Source organism: Andrena cerasifolii, unplaced genomic scaffold (assembly GCF_050908995.1).
Source record: "Andrena cerasifolii isolate SP2316 unplaced genomic scaffold, iyAndCera1_principal scaffold0340, whole genome shotgun sequence".
Taxonomy (NCBI): domain Eukaryota; kingdom Metazoa; phylum Arthropoda; class Insecta; order Hymenoptera; family Andrenidae; genus Andrena; species Andrena cerasifolii.
This window is the reverse complement of record NW_027485233.1, coordinates 19,129-37,908: the sequence shown is the minus strand read 5'-3', so window position 1 is coordinate 37,908 and position 18,780 is coordinate 19,129. Positions and strand designations below refer to the sequence as shown.

At 21.3% G+C, this 18,780-nt stretch overlaps 3 long non-coding RNA genes across 5 annotated transcripts; all 3 read right to left on the bottom strand.

Annotated features, from left to right (window-relative positions):
• Positions 1–1,204: 1,204 nt before the first annotated feature.
• LOC143378118 (uncharacterized) lies at positions 1,205–2,128 on the bottom strand. Its single transcript, XR_013087619.1, has 2 exons — positions 1,910–2,128; positions 1,205–1,461 (listed from the first exon to the last, which is right to left on the bottom strand). It is a non-coding gene; the product is annotated as an uncharacterized LOC143378118 (long non-coding RNA).
• Positions 2,129–5,342: 3,214 nt separating this feature from the next.
• LOC143378117 (uncharacterized) lies at positions 5,343–18,181 on the bottom strand. Of its 3 annotated transcripts, none has more exons than XR_013087616.1 (4): positions 16,406–17,145; positions 8,181–11,397; positions 7,244–7,315; positions 5,343–5,726 (listed from the first exon to the last, which is right to left on the bottom strand). It is a non-coding gene; the product is annotated as an uncharacterized LOC143378117 (long non-coding RNA). The 3 variants fall into 3 exon arrangements; XR_013087617.1 differs by lacking the exon at positions 16,406–17,145 and adding an exon at positions 13,502–14,708; XR_013087618.1 differs by lacking the exons at positions 7,244–7,315; positions 8,181–11,397; positions 16,406–17,145 and adding an exon at positions 18,050–18,181.
• On the bottom strand, positions 11,676–12,556 carry LOC143378119 (uncharacterized). The gene is made up of 2 exons (XR_013087620.1): positions 12,450–12,556; positions 11,676–12,158 (listed from the first exon to the last, which is right to left on the bottom strand). It is a non-coding gene; the product is annotated as an uncharacterized LOC143378119 (long non-coding RNA).
• Positions 18,182–18,780: the final 599 nt, after the last annotated feature.

The following is an 18,780-nucleotide window of genomic DNA, read 5'->3' as shown; positions in this document are numbered from 1 at the left end:
CCAGATAATTTACCTATTTTTTCTCTATTTATTTTCCTATTTTTTCTCTATTTGTTTACCTCTTTTGTTTTCTCTACTTATTTACCTATTTTTCTCTGCTTATTTACCTATTTTTCCCTATTTTATTTACCTATTTTTTATTTACCTTTTTTTCTTTGATTTATTTACCTATTTTTTATCTATTTATTTACCTATTTTTCTCTACCTATTTACATCTTTTTTCTCTATTTATTTACCTATTTTTTATCTATTTATTTACCTATTTTTCTCTACCTATTTACATCTTTTTTCTCTATTTATTTACATCTTTTTTCTCTATTTATTTACCTATTTTTTCTCTATTTATTTACCTATTTTTCTCTATTTAGTTACCTCTTTTTATCCTCTATTTATTTACCAATTTTTTCTCTAGTTATTTACCTCTTTTGTTTTCTCTATTTATTTACCTATTTTTCTCTAGATAATTTACCTATTTTTCTCTATTTATTTACCTATTTTTTCTCTATTTATTTTCCAATTTTTTCTCTATTCATTTACTTTTTTCTATTTATTTACCTCTTTCTTTCTCTAATTTATACACCTATATTTTCTCTACTTCATTACCTATTTTTCTCTATTTATTTGCCTATTTTTTTCTCTAAATTATTTACCTATTTTTGTCTATTTATTTACCTATTTTCTGTATTTCTTTACCTCGTTTGTATTCTCTACTTCATTACCTATTTTTCACTATTTCTTTATCTATTTTTTCTCTAATTTATTTACAAATTTTTTCTTTGTTTATTTACCTATTTTTCCTCTAATTTATTTATCTATTTTTTTCTCTAATTTATTTACCTATTTTTCTCTATTTATTTATCTATTTTTTCTGTATTTAGTTACCTACTTTGTTTTCTGTACTTCATTACCTATTTTTCTCTGTTTATTTACCTATTTTTCCCTATTTTATTTACCTATTTTTCTCTATTTATTTACCTATTTTTCTCTATTTAGTTACCAATTTTTTCTCTAGTTATTTACGCATTTTTCTTTCTCACATATTTACCTATTTTTTCCTCTAATTTCTTTACATATTTTTTTATTTACCTTTATTTCTTTGATTTATTTAGCTATTTATCTCTATATATACACCCATTTTTTCTCCAGATAATTTACCTATTTTTTCTCTATTTATTTTCCTATTTGTTCTCTATTTGTTTACCTCTTTTGTTTTCTCTACTTATTTACCTATTTTTCTCTGTTTATTTACCTATTTTTCCCTATTTTATTTACCTATTTTTTCTCTGTTTATTTACCTATTTTTCCCTATTTTATTTACCTATTTTTTCTCTATTGATTTACCTCTTTTGTTTTCTCTATTTACTTAACTATTTTTTCTCTAGTTATTTACCTCTTTTTTCTGTATTTATTTACCTACTTTGTTTTCTCTACTTCATTACCTATTTTTCTCTATTTATACACCTATTTTTTCTCTATATATTTACCTATTTTTCCCTATTTTATTTACCTATTTTTTATTTACCTTTTTTTCTTTGATTTATTTACCTATTTTTTCTCTGTTTATTTACCTATTTTTTCCTCTAATTTATTTATCTATTTTTTTCTCTAATTTATTTACCTATTTTTCTCTATTTATTTACCTGCTTTGTTTTCTCTATTTATTTACCTTTTTTCCCTCTATTTATTTACCTATTTTTTTTAATTAGCTATTTTTCTCTATTTATACACCTATTTTTTCTCTAGTTTATTTACCTCTTTTTTCCTGTATTTATTTACCTACTTCGTTTTCTCTACTTCATTACCTATTTTTCTCTGTTTATTTACCTATTTTTTCCTCTAATTTATTTACCTATTTTTTATTTACCTTTTTTCCTTTGGTTTATTTACCTACTTTTCTCTATTTATACACCTATTTTTTCTCTACCTAATTTACCTATTTTTCTGTATTTATTTACCTATTTGTTCTCTATTTATTTGCCTCTTTTGTTTTCTCTATTTATACACCCATTTTTTCTCCAGATAATTTACCTATTTTTTCTCTATTTATTTTCCTATTTTTTCCCTATTTGTTTACCTCTTTTGTTTTCTCTACTTATTTACCTATTTTTCTCTGCTTATTTACCTATTTTTCCCTATTTTATTTACCTATTTTTTATTTACCTTTTTTTCTTTGATTTATTTACCTATTTTTTATCTATTTATTTACCTATTTTTCTCTACCTATTTACATCTTTTTTCTCTATTTATTTACCTATTTTTTATCTATTTATTTACCTATTTTTCTGTACCTATTTACATCTTTTTTCTCTATTTATTTACATCTTTTTTCTCTATTTATTTACCTATTTTTTCTCTATTTATTTACCTATTTTTCTCTATTTAGTTACCTCTTTTTATCCTCTATTTATTTACCAATTTTTTCTCTAGTTATTTACCTCTTTTGTTTTCTCTATTTATTTACCTATTTTTCTCTAGATAATTTACCTATTTTTCTCTATTTATTTACCTATTTTTCCTCTATTTATTTTCCAATTTTTTCTCTATTCATTTACTTTTTTCTATTTATTTACCTCTTTCTTTCTCTGATTTATACACCTATATTTTCTCTACTTCATTACCTATTTTTCTCTATTTATTTGCCTATTTTTTTCTCTAAATTATTTACCTATTTTTGTCTATTTATTTACCTATTTTCTGTATTTCTTTACCTCGTTTGTATTCTCTACTTCATTACCTATTTTTCACTATTTCTTTATCTATTTTTTTCTCTAATTTATTTACAAATTTTTTCTTTGTTTATTTACCTATTTTTCCTCTAATTTATTTATCTATTTTTTTCTCTAATTTATTTACCTATTTTTCTCTATTTATTTATCTATTTTTTCTGTATTTAGTTACCTACTTTGTTTTCTGTACTTCATTACCTATTTTTCTCTGTTTATTTACCTATTTTTCCCTATTTTATTTACCTATTTTTCTCTATTTATTTACCTATTTTTCTCTATTTAGTTACCAATTTTTTCTCTAGTTATTTACGCATTTTTCTTTCTCACATATTTACCTATTTTTTCCTCTAATTTCTTTACATATTTTTTTATTTACCTTTATTTCTTTGATTTATTTAGCAATTTATCTCTATATATACACCCATTTTTTCTCCAGATAATTTACCTATTTTTCTCTATTTATTTACCTATTTTTTCTCTATTTATTTCCCAATTTTTTCTCTATTCATTTACTTTTTTCTATTTATTTACCTCTTTCTTTCTCTAATTTATACACCTATATTTTCTCTACTTCATTACCTATTTTTCTCTATTTATTTGCCTACTTTTTTCTCTTAATTATTTACCTATTTTTGTCTATTTATTTTCCTATTTTCTGTATTTATTTACCTAGTTTGTATTCTCTACTTCATTACCTATTTTTCACTATTTCTTTATCTATTTTTTCCTCTAATTTATTTACAAATTTTTTCTTTGTTTATTTACCTATTTTTCCCTATTTTATTTACCTATTTTTTATTTACCTTTTTTTCTTTGATTTATTTACCTATTTTTTATCTATTTATTTACCTATTTTTCTCTACCTATTTACCTCTTTTTTCTCTATTTATTTACCTATTTTTTCTCTATTTATTTACCTATTTTTCTCTATTTATTTACCTCTTTTTATCCTCTATTTATTTACCAATTTTTTCTCTAGTTATTTACCTCTTTTGTTTTCTCTATTTACTTACCTATTTTTTCTCTAGTTATTTACCTACTTTTTTCTCTAATTTATTTACCTCTTTTGTTTTCTCTATTTATTTACCTATTTTTCTCTAGATAATTTACCTATTTTTCTCTATTTATTTACCTATTTTTTCTCTATTTATTTTCCAATTTTTTCTCTATTCATTTACTTTTTTCTATTTATTTACCTCTTTCTTTCTCTAAGTTATACACCTATATTTTCTCTACTTCATTACCTATTTTTCTCTATTTATTTGCCTATTTTTTTCTCGAAATTATTTACCTATTTTTGTCTATTTATTTACATATTTTCTGTATTTATTTACCTCGTTGTATTCTCTACTTCATTACCTATTTTTCACTATTTCTTTATCTATTTTTTTCTCTAATTTATTTACAAATTTTTTCTTTGTATATTTACCTATTTTTTCCTCTAATTTATTTATTTATTTTTTTCTCTAATTTATTTACCTATTTTTCTCTATTTATTTATCTATTTCTTCTGTATTTATTTACCTACTTTGTTTTCTGTACTTCATTACCTATTTTTCTCTATTTATTTGCCTATTTTCTTCTCTAAATTATTTACCTATTTTTGTCTATTTATTTACCTATTTTCTGTATTTATTTACCTAGTTTGTATTCTCTACTTCATTACCTATTTTTCACTATTTCTTTATCTATTTTTTTCTCTAATTTATTTACAAATTTTTTCTTTGTTTATTTACCTATTTTTCCCTATTTTATTTACCTATTTTTTATTTACCTTTTTTTCTTTGATTTATATACCTATTTTTTATCTATTTATTTACCTATTTTTCTCTACCTATTTACCTCTTTTTTCTCTATTTATTTACCTATTTTTTCTCTATTTATTTACCTATTTTTCTCTATTTAGTTACCTCTCTTTATCCTCTATTTATTTACCTATTTTTTCTCTATTTATTTTCCAATTTTTTCTCTATTCATTTACTTTTTTCTATTTATTTACCTCTTTCTTTCTCTAAGTTATACACCTATATTTTCTCTACTTCATTACCTATTTTTCTCTATTTATTTGCCTATTTTTTTCTCGAAATTATTTACCTATTTTTGTCTATTTATTTACCTATTTTCTGTATTTATTTACCTCGTTGTATTCTCTACTTCATTACCTATTTTTCACTATTTCTTTATCTATTTTTTTCTCTAATTTATTTACAAATTTTTTTCTTCGTTTATTTACCTATTTTTTCCTCTAATTTATTTATCTATTTTTTTCTCTAATTTATTTACCTATTTTTCTGTATTTATTTATCTATTTTTTCTGTATTTATTTACCTACTTTGTTTTCTGTACTTCATTACCTATTTTTCTCTATTTATTTGCCTATTTTCTTCTCTAAATTATTTACCTATTTTTGTCTATTTATTTACCTATTTTCTGTATTTATTTACCTCCTTTGTATTCTCTACTTCATTACCTATTTTTCACTATTTCTTTATCTATTTTTTTCTCTAATTTATTTACAAATTTTTTCTCTGTTTATTTACCTATTTTTTCCTCTAATTTATTTATCTATTTTTTTCTCTAATTTATTTACCTATTTTTCTCTATTTATTTACCTGCTTTGTTTTCTCTATTTATTTACCTTTTTTCCCTCTATTTATTTACCTATTTTTTTTAATTAGCTATTTTTCTCTATTTATACACCTATTTTTTCTCTAGTTTATTTACCTCTTTTTTCCTGTATTTATTTACCTACTTCGTTTTCTCTACTTCATTACCTATTTTTCTCTGTTTATTTACCTATTTTTTCCTCTAATTTATTTACCTATTTTTTATTTACCTTTTTTCCTTTGGTTTATTTACCTACTTTTCTCTATTTATACACCTATTTTTTCTCTACCTAATTTACCTATTTTTCTGTATTTATTTACCTATTTGTTCTCTATTTATTTGCCTCTTTTGTTTTCTCTATTTATACACCCATTTTTTCTCCAGATAATTTACCTATTTTTTCTCTATTTATTTTCCTATTTTTTCTCTATTTGTTTACCTCTTTTGTTTTCTCTACTTATTTACCTATTTTTCTCTGCTTATTTACCTATTTTTCCCTATTTTATTTACCTATTTTTTATTTACCTTTTTTTCTTTGATTTATTTACCTATTTTTTATCTATTTATTTACCTATTTTTCTGTACCTATTTACATCTTTTTTCTCTATTTATTTACCTATTTTTTATCTATTTATTTACCTATTTTTCTCTACCTATTTACATCTTTTTCTCTATTTATTTACCTATTTTTTATCTATTTATTTACCTATTTTTCTCTACCTATTTACATCTTTTTTCTCTATTTATTTACCTATTTTTTCTCTATTTATTCACCTATTTTTCTCTATTTAGTTACCTCTTTTTATCCTCTATTTATTTACCAATTTTTTCTCTAGTTATTTACCTCTTTTGTTTTCTCTATTTATTTACCTATTTTTCTCTAGATAATTTACCTATTTTTCTCTATTTATTTTCCAATTTTTTCTCTATTCATTTACTTTTTTTCTATTTATTTACCTCTTTCTTTCTCTAATTTATACACCTATATTTTCTCTACTTCATTACCTATTTTTCTCTATTTATTTGCCTATTTTTTTCTCTAAATTATTTACCTATTTTTGTCTATTTATTTACCTATTTTCTGTATTTATTTACCTCGTTTGTATTCTCTACTTCATTACCTATTTTTCACTATTTCTTTATCTATTTTTTTCTCTAATTTATTTACAAATTTTTTCTTTGTTTATTTACCTATTTTTTCCTCTAATTTATTTATCTATTTTTTTCTCTAATTTATTTACCTATTTTTCTCTATATTTATCTATTTTTTCTGTATTTATTTACCTACTTTGTTTTCTGTACTTCATTACCTATTTTTCTCTGTTTATTTACCTATTTTTCCCTATTTTATTTACCTATTTTTCTCTATTTATTTACCTATTTTTCTCTATTTAGTTACCAATTTTTTCTCTAGTTATTTACGCATTTTTCTTTCTCACATATTTACCTATTTTTTCCTCTAATTTCTTTACATATTTTTTTATTTACCTTTTTTTCTTTGATTTATTTAGCTATTTATCTCTATATATACACCCATTTTTTCTCCAGATAATTTACCTATTTTTTCTCTATTTATTTTCCTATTTGTTCTCTATTTGTTTACCTCTTTTGTTTTCTCTACTTATTTACCTATTTTTCTCTGTTTATTTACCTATTTTTCCCTATTTTATTTACCTATTTTTTCTCTGTTTATTTACCTATTTTTCCCTATTTTATTTACCTATTTTTTCTCTATTGATTTACCTCTTTTGTTTTCTCTATTTACTTAACTATTTTTTTCTCTAGTTATTTACCTCTTTTTTCTGTATTTATTTACCTACTTTGTTTTCTCTACTTCATTACCTATTTTTCTCTATTTATACACCTATTTTTTCTCTACCTAATTTACCTATTTTTCTGTATTTATTTACCTATTTTTTCTCTATTTAGTTACCTCTTTTGTTTTCTATATTTATTTACCTATTTTTCTCTAGATAATTTACCTATTTTTTCTCTATTTGTTTACCTCTTTTGTTTTCTCTACTTATTTACCTATTTTTCTCAGCTTATTTACGTATTTTTCCCTATTTTATTTACCTATTTTTTATTTACCTTTTTTTCTTTGATTTATTTACCTATTTTTTATCTATTTATTTACCTATTTTTCTCTACCTATTTACCTCTTTTTTCTCTATTTATTCACCTATTTTTCTGTATTTATTTACCTATTTTTCTCTATTTAGTTACCTCTTTTTATCCTCTATTTATTTACCAATTTTTTCGCTAGTTATTTACCTCTTTTGTTTTCTCTATTTACTTACCTATTTTTTCTCTAGTTATTTACCTACTTTTTTCTCTAATTTATTTACCTCTATTGTTTTCTCTATTTATTTACCTATTTTTCTCTAGATAATTTACCTATTTTTCTCTATTTATTTACCTATTTTTTCTCTATTTATTTTCCAATTTTTTCTCTATTCATTTACTTTTTTCTATTTATTTACCTCTTTCTTTCTCTAATTTATACACCTATATTTTCTCTACTTCATTACCTATTTTTCTCTATTTATTTGCCTATTCTTTTCTCTTAATTATTTACCTATTTTTGTCTATTTATTTACCTATTTTCTCTATTTATTTACCTATTCTTTCTCTAGTCATTTACCGATATTTTCCCTCATTTATTTTCCTATTTTTTCTCTGTTTATTTACCTATTTTTTCCTTTAATTTCTTTACATATTTTTTTATTTACCTTTTTTTCTTTGATTTATTTAGCTATTTATCTCTATTTATACACCCATTTTTTCTCCAGATAATTTACCTATTTTATCTCTATTTATTTTCCTATTTTTTCTCTATTTGTTTACCTCTTTTGTTTTCTCTACTTATTTACCTATTTTTCTCTGTTTATTTACCTATTTTTCCCTATTTTATTTACCTATTTTTTATTTACCTTTTTTTCTTTGATTTATTTACCTATTTTTTATCTATTTATTTACCTATTTTTCTCTACCTATTTACCTCTTTTTTCTCTATTTATTTACCTATTTTTTCTGTATTTATTTACCTATTTTTCTCTATTTAGTTACCTCTTTTTATCCTCTATTTATTTACCAATTTTTTCTCTAGTTATTTACCTCTTTTGTTTTCTCTATTTACTTACCTATTTTTCTCTAGTTATTTACCTACTTTTTTCTCTAATTTATTTACCTCTTTTGTTTTCTCTATTTATTTACCTATTTTTCTCTATTTACTTTCCAATTTTTTCTCTATTCATTTACTTTTTTCTATTTATTTACCTCTTTCTTTCTCTAAGTTATACACCTATATTTTCTCTACTTCATTACCTATTTTTCTCTATTTATTTGCCTATTTTTTTCTCGAAATTATTTACCTATTTTTGTCTATTTATTTACCTATTTTCTGTATTTATTTACCTCGTTGTATTCTCTACTTCATTACCTATTTTTCACTATTTCTTTATCTATTTTTTTCTCTAATTTATTTACAAATTTTTTCTTTGTTTATTTACCTATTTTTTCCTCTAATTTATTTATTTATTTTTTTCTCTAATTTATTTACCTATTTTTCTCTATTTATTTATCTATTTCTTCTGTATTTATTTACCTACTTTGTTTTCTGTACTTCATTACCTATTTTTCTCTATTTATTTGCCTATTTTCTTCTCTAAATTATTTACCTATTTTTGTCTATTTATTTACCTATTTTCTGTATTTATTTACCTAGTTTGTATTCTCTACTTCATTACCTATTTTTCACTATTTCTTTATCTATTTTTTCCTCTAATTTATTTACAAATTTTTTCTTTGTTTATTTACCTATTTTTCCCTATTTTATTTACCTATTTTTTATTTACCTTTTTTTCTTTGATTTATAAACCTATTTTTTATCTATTTATTTACCTATTTTTCTCTACCTATTTACCTCTTTTTTCTCTATTTATTTACCTATTTTTTCTCTATTTATTTACCTATTTTTCTCTATTTAGTTACCTCTCTTTATCCTCTATTTATTTACCTATTTTTTCCCTATTTATTTTCCAATTTTTTCTCTATTCATTTACTTTTTTCTATTTATTTACCTCTTTCTTTCTCTAAGTTATACACCTACATTTTCTCTACTTCATTACCTATTTTTCTCTATTTATTTGCCTATTTTTTTCTCGAAATTATTTACCTATTTTTGTCTATTTATTTACCTATTTTCTGTATTTATTTACCTCGTTTGTATTCTCTACTTCATTACCTATTTTTCACTATTTCTTTATCTATTTTTTTCTCTAATTTATTTACAAATTTTTTCTTTGTTTATTTACCTATTTTTTCCTCTAATTTATTTATCTATTTTTTTCTCTAATTTATTTACCTATTTTTCTCTATTTATTTATCTATTTTTTTTGTATTTATTTACCTACTTTGTTTTCTGTACTTCATTACCTATTTTTCTCTATTTATTTGCCTATTTTCTTCTCTAAATTATTTACCTATTTTTGTCTATTTATTTACCTATTTTCTGTATTTATTTACCTCGTTGTATTCTCTACTTCATTACCTATTTTTCACTATTTCTTTATCTATTTTTTTCTCTAATTTATTTACAAATTTTTTCTTTGTTTATTTACCTATTTTTTCCTCTAATTTTTTTATCTATTTTTTTCTCTAATTTATTTACCTATTTTTTCTCTATTTATTTACCTGCTTTGTTTTCTCTATTTATTTACCTTTTTCTCTATTTATTTACCTATTCTTTCTCTAGTCATTTACCTATATTTTCTCTCATTTATTTTCCTATTTTTTCTCTGTTTATTTACCTATTTTTTCCTTTAATTTCTTTACATATTTTTTTATTTACCGTTTTTTCTTTGATTTATTTAGCTATTTATCTCTATTTATACATCCATTTTTTCTCCAGATAATTTACCTATTTTTCTCTATTTATTTTCCTATTTTTTTTCTAATTGTTTACCTCTTTTGTTTTCTCTACTGATTTGCCTATTTTTCTCTGTTTATTTACCTATTTTTCCCTATTTTATTTACCTATTTTTTATTTATTTACCTATTTTTCCCTATTTTATTTACCTATTTTTTCTCTATTTATTTACCTCTTTTGTTTTCTCTATCTACTTAACTATTTTTTCTCTAGTTATTTACCTCTTTTTTCTGTATTTATTTACCTACTTTGTTTTCTCTCTACTTCATTACCTATTTTTCTCTATTTATTTGCCTATTTTTTTCTCTAAATTTTGTACCTATTTTTCTCTATTTCTTTACCTATTTTCTGTTTTTATTTACCTGCTTTGTATTCTCTACTTCATTACCTATTTTTCACTATTTCTTTATCTATTTTTTTCTGTAATTTATTTACCTATTTTTTCTCTGTTTATTTAGCTACTTTTTCTCTATTATATTTACCTACTTTTTCTCTATTTATTTACCTATTTTTTCTCTAGTTACTTACCTCTTTTTTCTGTATTTATTTACCTCCTTTGTATTCTCTACTTCATTACCTATTTTTCACTATTTCTTTATCTATTTTTTTCTCTAATTTATTTACAAATTTTTTCTCTGTTTATTTACCTATTTTTTCCTCTAATTTATTTATCTATTTTTTTTCTCTAATTTATTTACCTACTTTTCTCTATTTATTTATCTATTGTTTCTGTATTTATTTACCTACTTTGTTTTCTGTACTTCATTACCTATTTTTCTCTATTTATTTGCCTATTTTCTTCTCTAAATTATTTACCTATTTTTGTCTATTTATTTACCTATTTTCTGTATTTATTTACCTCCTTTGTATTCTGTACTTCATTACCTATTTTTCACTATTTCTTTATCTATATTTTCTCTAATTTATTTACTAATTTTTTCTCTGTTTATTTACCTATTTTTTCCTCTAATTTACTTACCTATTTTTTATTTACCTTTTTTCCTTTGGTTTATTTACCTATTTTTCTCTATTTATACACCTATTTTTTCTCTACCTAATTTACCTATTTTTCTGTATTTATTTACCTATTTGTTCTCTATTTATTTGCCTCTTTTGTTTTCTCTATTTATTTACCTATTTTTCTCTAGATAATTTACCTATTTTTCTCTATTTATTTACCTATTTTTCCTCTATTTATTTTCGAATTTTTTTTCTATTCATTTACTTTTTTCTATTTATTTACCTCTTTCTTTCTCTAATTTATACACCTATATTTTCTCTATTTATTTACCTATTTTTCTCTATTTAATTTACCTATTGTTTCTCTAGTCATTTACCTATATTTTCTCTCATTTATTTTCCTATTTTTTCTCTGTTTATTTACCTATTTTTTCCTTTAATTTCTTTACATATTTTTTTATTTACCTTTTTTTCTTTGATTTATTTAGCTATTTATCTCTATATATACACCCATTTTTTCTCCAGATAATTTACCTATTTTTTCTCTATTTATTTTCCTATTTGTTCTCTATTTGTTTACCTCTTTTGTTTTCTCTACTTATTTACCTATTTTTCTCTGTTTATTTACATATTTTTCCCTATTTTATTTACCTATTTTTTCTCTGTTTATTTACCTATTTTTCCCTATTTTATTTACCTATTTTTTCTCTATTGATTTACCTCTTTTGTTTTCTCTATTTACTTAACTATTTTTTCTCTAGTTATTTACCTCTTTTTTCTGTATTTATTTACCTACTTTGTTTTCCCTACTTCATTACCTATTTTTCTCTATTTATACACCTATTTTTTCTCTACCTAATTTACCTATTTTTCTGTATTTATTTACCTATTTTTTCTCTATTTAGTTACCTCTTTTGTTTTCTATATTTATTTACCTATTTTTCTCTAGATAATTTACCTATTTTTTCTCTATTTGTTTACCTCTTTTGTTTTCTCTACTTATTTACCTATTTTCTCTGCTTATTTACGTATTTTTCCCTATTTTATTTACCTATTTTTTATTTACCTTTTTTTCTTTGATTTATTTACCTATTTTTTATCTATTTATTTACCTATTTTTCTCTACCTATTTACCTCTTTTTTCTCTATTTATTCACCTATTTTTCTGTATTTATTTACCTATTTTTCTCTATTTAGTTACCTCTTTTTATCCTCTATTTATTTACCAATTTTTTCGCTAGTTATTTACCTCTTTGTTTTCTCTATTTACTTACCTATTTTTTCTCTAGTTATTTACCTACTTTTTTCTCTAATTTATTTACCTCTTTTGTTTTCTCTATTTATTTACCTATTTTTTCTCTAGATAATTTACCTATTTTTCTCTATTTATTTACCTATTTTTTCTCTATTTATTTTCCAATTTTTTCTCTATTCATTTACTTTTTTCTATTTATTTACCTCTTTCTTTCTCTAATTTATACACCTATATTTTCTCTACTTCATTACCTATTTTTCTCTATTTATTTGCCTATTCTTTTCTCTTAATTATTTACCTATTTTTGTCTATTTATTTACCTATTTTCTCTATTTATTTACCTATTCTTTCTCTAGTCATTTACCGATATTTTCCCTCATTTATTTTCCTATTTTTTCTCTGTTTATTTGCCTATTTTTTCCTTTAATTTCTTTACATATTTTTTTATTTACCTTTTTTCTTTGATTTATTTAGCTATTTATCTCTATTTATACACCCATTTTTCTCCAGATAATTTACCTATTTTATCTCTATTTATTTTCCTATTTTTTCTCTATTTGTTTACCTCTTTTGTTTTCTCTACTTATTTACCTATTTTTCTCTGTTTATTTACCTATTTTTCCCTATTTTATTTACCTATTTTTTTATTTACCTTTTTTTCTTTGATTTATTTACCTATTTTTTATCTATTTATTTACCTATTTTTCTCTACCTATTTACCTCTTTTTTCTCTATTTATTTACCTATTTTTTCTGTATTTATTTACCTATTTTTCTCTATTTAGTTACCTCTTTTTATCCTCTATTTATTTACCAATTTTTCTCTAGTTACTTACCTCTTTTGTTTTCTCTATTTACTTACCTATTTTTTCTCTAGTTATTTACCTACTTTTTTCTCTAATTTATTTACCTCTTTTGTTTTCTCTATTTATTTACCTATTTTTCTCTATTTACTTTCCAATTTTTTCTCTATTCATTTACTTTTTTCTATTTATTTACCTCTTTCTTTCTCTAAGTTATACACCTATATTTTCTCTACTTCATTACCTATTTTTCTCTATTTATTTGCCTATTTTTTTCTCGAAATTATTTACCTATTTTTGTCTATTTATTTACCTATTTTCTGTATTTATTTACCTCGTTGTATTCTCTACTTCATTACCTATTTTTCACTATTTCTTTATCTATTTTTTTCTCTAATTTATTTACAAATTTTTTCTTTGTTTTATTTACCTATTTTTTCCTCTAATTTATTTATTTATTTTTTTCTCTAATTTATTTACCTATTTTTCTCTATTTATTTATCTATTTCTTCTGTATTTATTTACCTACTTTGTTTTCTGTACTTCATTACCTATTTTTCTCTATTTATTTGCCTATTTTCTTCTCTAAATTATTTACCTATTTTTGTCTATTTATTTACCTATTTTCTGTATTTATTTACCTAGTTTGTATTCTCTACTTCATTACCTATTTTTCACTATTTCTTTATCTATTTTTTCCTCTAATTTATTTACAAATTTTTTCTTTGTTTATTTACCTATTTTTCCCTATTTTATTTACCTATTTTTTATTTACCTTTTTTTCTTTGATTTATAAACCTATTTTTTATCTATTTATTTACCTATTTTTCTCTACCTATTTACCTCTTTTTTCTCTATTTATTTACCTATTTTTTCTCTATTTATTTACCTATTTTTCTCTATTTAGTTACCTCTCTTTATCCTCTATTTATTTACCTATTTTTTCCCTATTTATTTTCCAATTTTTTCTCTATTCATTTACTTTTTTCTATTTATTTACCTCTTTCTTTCTCTAAGTTATACACCTACATTTTCTCTACTTCATTACCTATTTTTCTCTATTTATTTGCCTATTTTTTTCTCGAAATTATTTACCTATTTTTGTCTATTTATTTACCTATTTTCTGTATTTATTTACCTCGTTTGTATTCTCTACTTCATTACCTATTTTTCACTATTTCTTTATCTATTTTTTTCTCTAATTTATTTACAAATTTTTTCTTTGTTTATTTACTTATTTTTTCCTCTAATTTATTTATCTATTTTTTTCTCTAATTTATTTACCTATTTTTCTCTATTTATTTATCTATTTTTTTTGTATTTATTTACCTACTTTGTTTTCTGTACTTCATTACCTATTTTTCTCTATTTATTTGCCTATTTTCTTCTCTAAATTATTTACCTATTTTTGTCTATTTATTTACCTATTTTCTGTATTTATTTACCTCGTTGTATTCTCTACTTCATTACCTATTTTTCACTATTTCTTTATCTATTTTTTTCTCTAATTTATTTACAAATTTTTTCTCTGTTTGTTTACCTATTTTTTCCTCTAATTTATTTATCTATTTTTTTCTCTAATTTATTTACCTATTTTTTCTTCTATTTATTTACCTGCTTTGTTTTCTCTATTTATTTACCTTTTTCTCTATTTATTTACCTATTCTTTCTCTAGTCATTTACCTATATTTTCTCTCATTTATTTTCCTATTTTTTCTCTGTTTATTTACCTATTTTTTCCTTTAATTTCTTTACATATTTTTTTATTTACCGTTTTTTCTTTGATTTATTTAGCTATTTATCTCTATTTATACATCCATTTTTTCTCCAGATAATTTACCTATTTTTCTCTATTTATTTTCCTATTTTTTTTCTAATTGTTTACCTCTTTTTTTTCTCTACGGATTTACCTATTTTTCTCTGTTTATTTACCTATTTTTCCCTATTTTATTTACCTATTTTTTATTTATTTACCTATTTTTCCCTATTTTATTTACCTATTTTTTCTCTATTTATTTACCTCTTTTGTTTTCTATTTACTTAACTATTTTTTCTCTAGTTATTTACCTCTTTTTTCTGTATTTATTTACCTACTTTGTTTTCTCTACTTCATTACCTATTTTTCTCTATTTATTTGCCTATTTTTTCTCTAAATTATGTACCTATATTTCTCTATTTATTTACCTATTTTCTGTTTTTATATACCTCCTTTGTATTCTCTACTTCATTACCTATTTTTCACTATTTCTTTATCTATTTTTTTCTCTAATTTATTTACAAATTTTTTCTCTGTTTATTTACCTATTTTTTCCTCTAATTTATTTATCTATTTTTTTCTCTAATTTATTTACCTATTTTTCTCTATTTAGTTACCTCTTTTGTTTTCTATATTTATTTACCTATTTTTCTCTAGATAATTTACCTATTTTTCTCTATTTATTTACCTATTTTTTCTGTATTTATTTTCCAATTTTTTCTCTATTCATTTACTTTTTTCTATTTATTTACCTCTTTCTTTCTCTAATTTATACACCTATATTTTCTCTATTTATTTACCTATATTTCTCTATTATACACCTATTTTTTCTCTACTTAATTTACCTATTTTTCTCTATTTATTTCCCAATTTTTTCTGTTTTATTTACCTCTTTTGTTTTCTTATTTATTTTCCTATTTTTTCTCTATATATTTACCTATTTTTCTCTCTCATTTATTTACGTATTTTTTCTCTGTTTATTTACCTATTTTTCCCTTTAATTTATTTACCTATTTTTTATTTACCTTTTTTTCTTTGATTTATTTACCTATTTTTTATCTATTTATTTACCTATTTTTCTCTACCTATTTACCTCTTTTTTCTCTATTTATTTACCTATTTTTTCTCTATTTATTTACCTATTTTTCTCTATTTAGTTACCTCTTTTTATCCTCTATTTATTTACCAATTTTTTCTCTAGTTATTTACCTCTTTTGTTTTCTCTATTTATTTACCTATTTTTCTCTAGATAATTTTCCTATTTTTCTCTATTTATTTACCTATTTTTTCTCTATTTATTTTCCAATTTTTTCTCGATTCATTTACTTTTTTCTATTTATTTACCTCTTTCTTTCTCTAATTTATACACCTATATTTTCTCTACTTCATTACCTATTTTTCTCTATTTATTTGCCTATTTTTTTCTCTAAATTATTTACCTATTTTTGTCTATTTATTTACCTATTTTCTGTATTTATTTACCTACTTTGTTTTCTCTACTTCATTACCTATTTTTCTCTGTTTATTTACCTATTTCTTCCTCTAATTTATTTACCTATTTTTTATTTACCTTTTTTCCTTTGGTTTATTTACCTATTTTCTCTATTTATACACCTATTTTTTCTCTACCTAATTTACCTATTTTTCTGTATTTATTTACCTATTTGTTCTCTATTTATTTGCCTCTTTTGTTTTCTCTATTTATTTACCTATTTTTCTCTAGATAATTTACCTATTTTTCTCTATTTATTTACCTATTTTTCCTCTATTTATTTTCGAATTTTTTCTCTATTCATTTACTTTTTTCTATTTATTTACCTCTGTTTTTCTCTAATTTATACACCTATATTTTCTCTATTTATTTACCTATTTTTCTCTATTTATTTACCTATTCTTTCTCTAGTCATTTACCTATATTTTCTCTCATTTATTTTCCTATTTTTTCTCTAGTTATTTACCTACTTTTTTCTCTAATTTATTTACCTCTTTTGTTTTCTCTATTTATTTACCTATTTTTCTCTAGATAATTTACCTATTTTTCTCTATTTATTTACCTATTTTTTCTCTATTTATTTTCCAATTTTTTCTCTATTCATTTACTTTTTTCTATTTATTTACCTCTTTCTTTCTCTAATTTATACACCTATATTTCTCTACTTCATTACCTATTTTTCTCTATTTATTTGCCTATTTTTTTGCTCTAAATTATTTACCTATTTTTGTCTATTTATTTACCTATTTTCGGTATTTATTTACCCCGTTTGTATTCTCTACTTCATTACCTATTTTTCACTATTTCTTTATCCATTTTTTTCTCTAATTTATTTACAAATTTTTTCTCTGTTTATTTACCTATTTTTTCCTCTAATTTATTTATCTATTTTTTTCTCTAATTTATTTACCTATTTTTTCTCTATTTATTTACCTGCTTTGTTTCCTCTATTTATTTACCTTTTTTCCCTCTATTTATTTACCTATTTTTTTTAATTAGCTATTTTTCTCTATTTATACACCTATTTTTTCTCTAGTTTATTTACCTCTTTTTCTCTGTATTTATTTACCTACTTTGTTTTCTCTACTTCATTACCTATTTTTCTCTGTTTATTTACCTATTTTTTCCTCTAATTTATTTACCTATTTTTTATTTACCTTTTTTCCTTTGGTTTATTTACCTATTTTCTCTATTTATACACCTATTTTTTCTCTACCTATTTACCTCTTTTTCTCTATTTATTTACCTATTTTTTCTCTAGTTATTTACCTACTTTTTTCTCTAATTTATTTACCTCTTTTGTTTTCTCTATTTATTTACCTATTTTTCTCTATTTATTAACCTATTCTTTCTCTAGTCATTTACCTATATTTTCTCTCATTTATTTTCCTATTTTTTCTCTGTTTATTTACCTATTTTTTCTTTTAATTTCTTTACATATTTTTTTATTTACCTTTTTTCTTTGATTTATTTAGCTATTTATCTCTATTTATACACCCATTTTTTCTCCAGATAATTTACCTATTTTTTCTCTATTTATTTTCCTATTTTTCTCTATTTGTTTACCTCTTTTGTTTTCTCTACTTATTTACCTATTTTTCTCTGTTTATTTACCTATTTTTTCCTATTTTATTTACCTATTTTTTATTTACCTTTTTTTCTTTGATTTATTTACCTATTTTTTCTATTTATTTACCTATTTTTTCTCTACCTATTTACCTCTTTTTCTCTATTTATTTACCTATTTTTTCTCTAGTTATTTACCTACTTTTTTCTCTAATTTATTTACCTCTTTTGTTTTCTCTATTTATTTACCTATTTTTCTCTAGATAATTTACCTATTTTTGTCTATTTATTTACCTATTTTCTGTATTTATTTACCTCGTTTGTATTCTCTACTTCATTACCTATTTTTCACTATTTCTTTATCTATTTTTTTCTCTAATTTATTTACAAATTTTTTCTCTGTTTATTTACCTATTTTTTCCTCTAATTTATTTATCTATTTTTTTCTCTAGTTTATTTACCTCTTTTTCTGTATTTATTTACCTACTTTGTTTTCTCTACTTCATTACCTATTTTTCTCTGTTTATTTACCTATTTTTTCCTCTAATTTATTTACCTATTTTTTAATTACCTTTTTTCCTTTGGTTTATTTACCTATTTTTCTCTATTTATACACCTATTTTTTCTCTACCTAATTTACCTATTTTTCTGTATTTATTTACCTATTTTTTCTCTATTTGTTTACC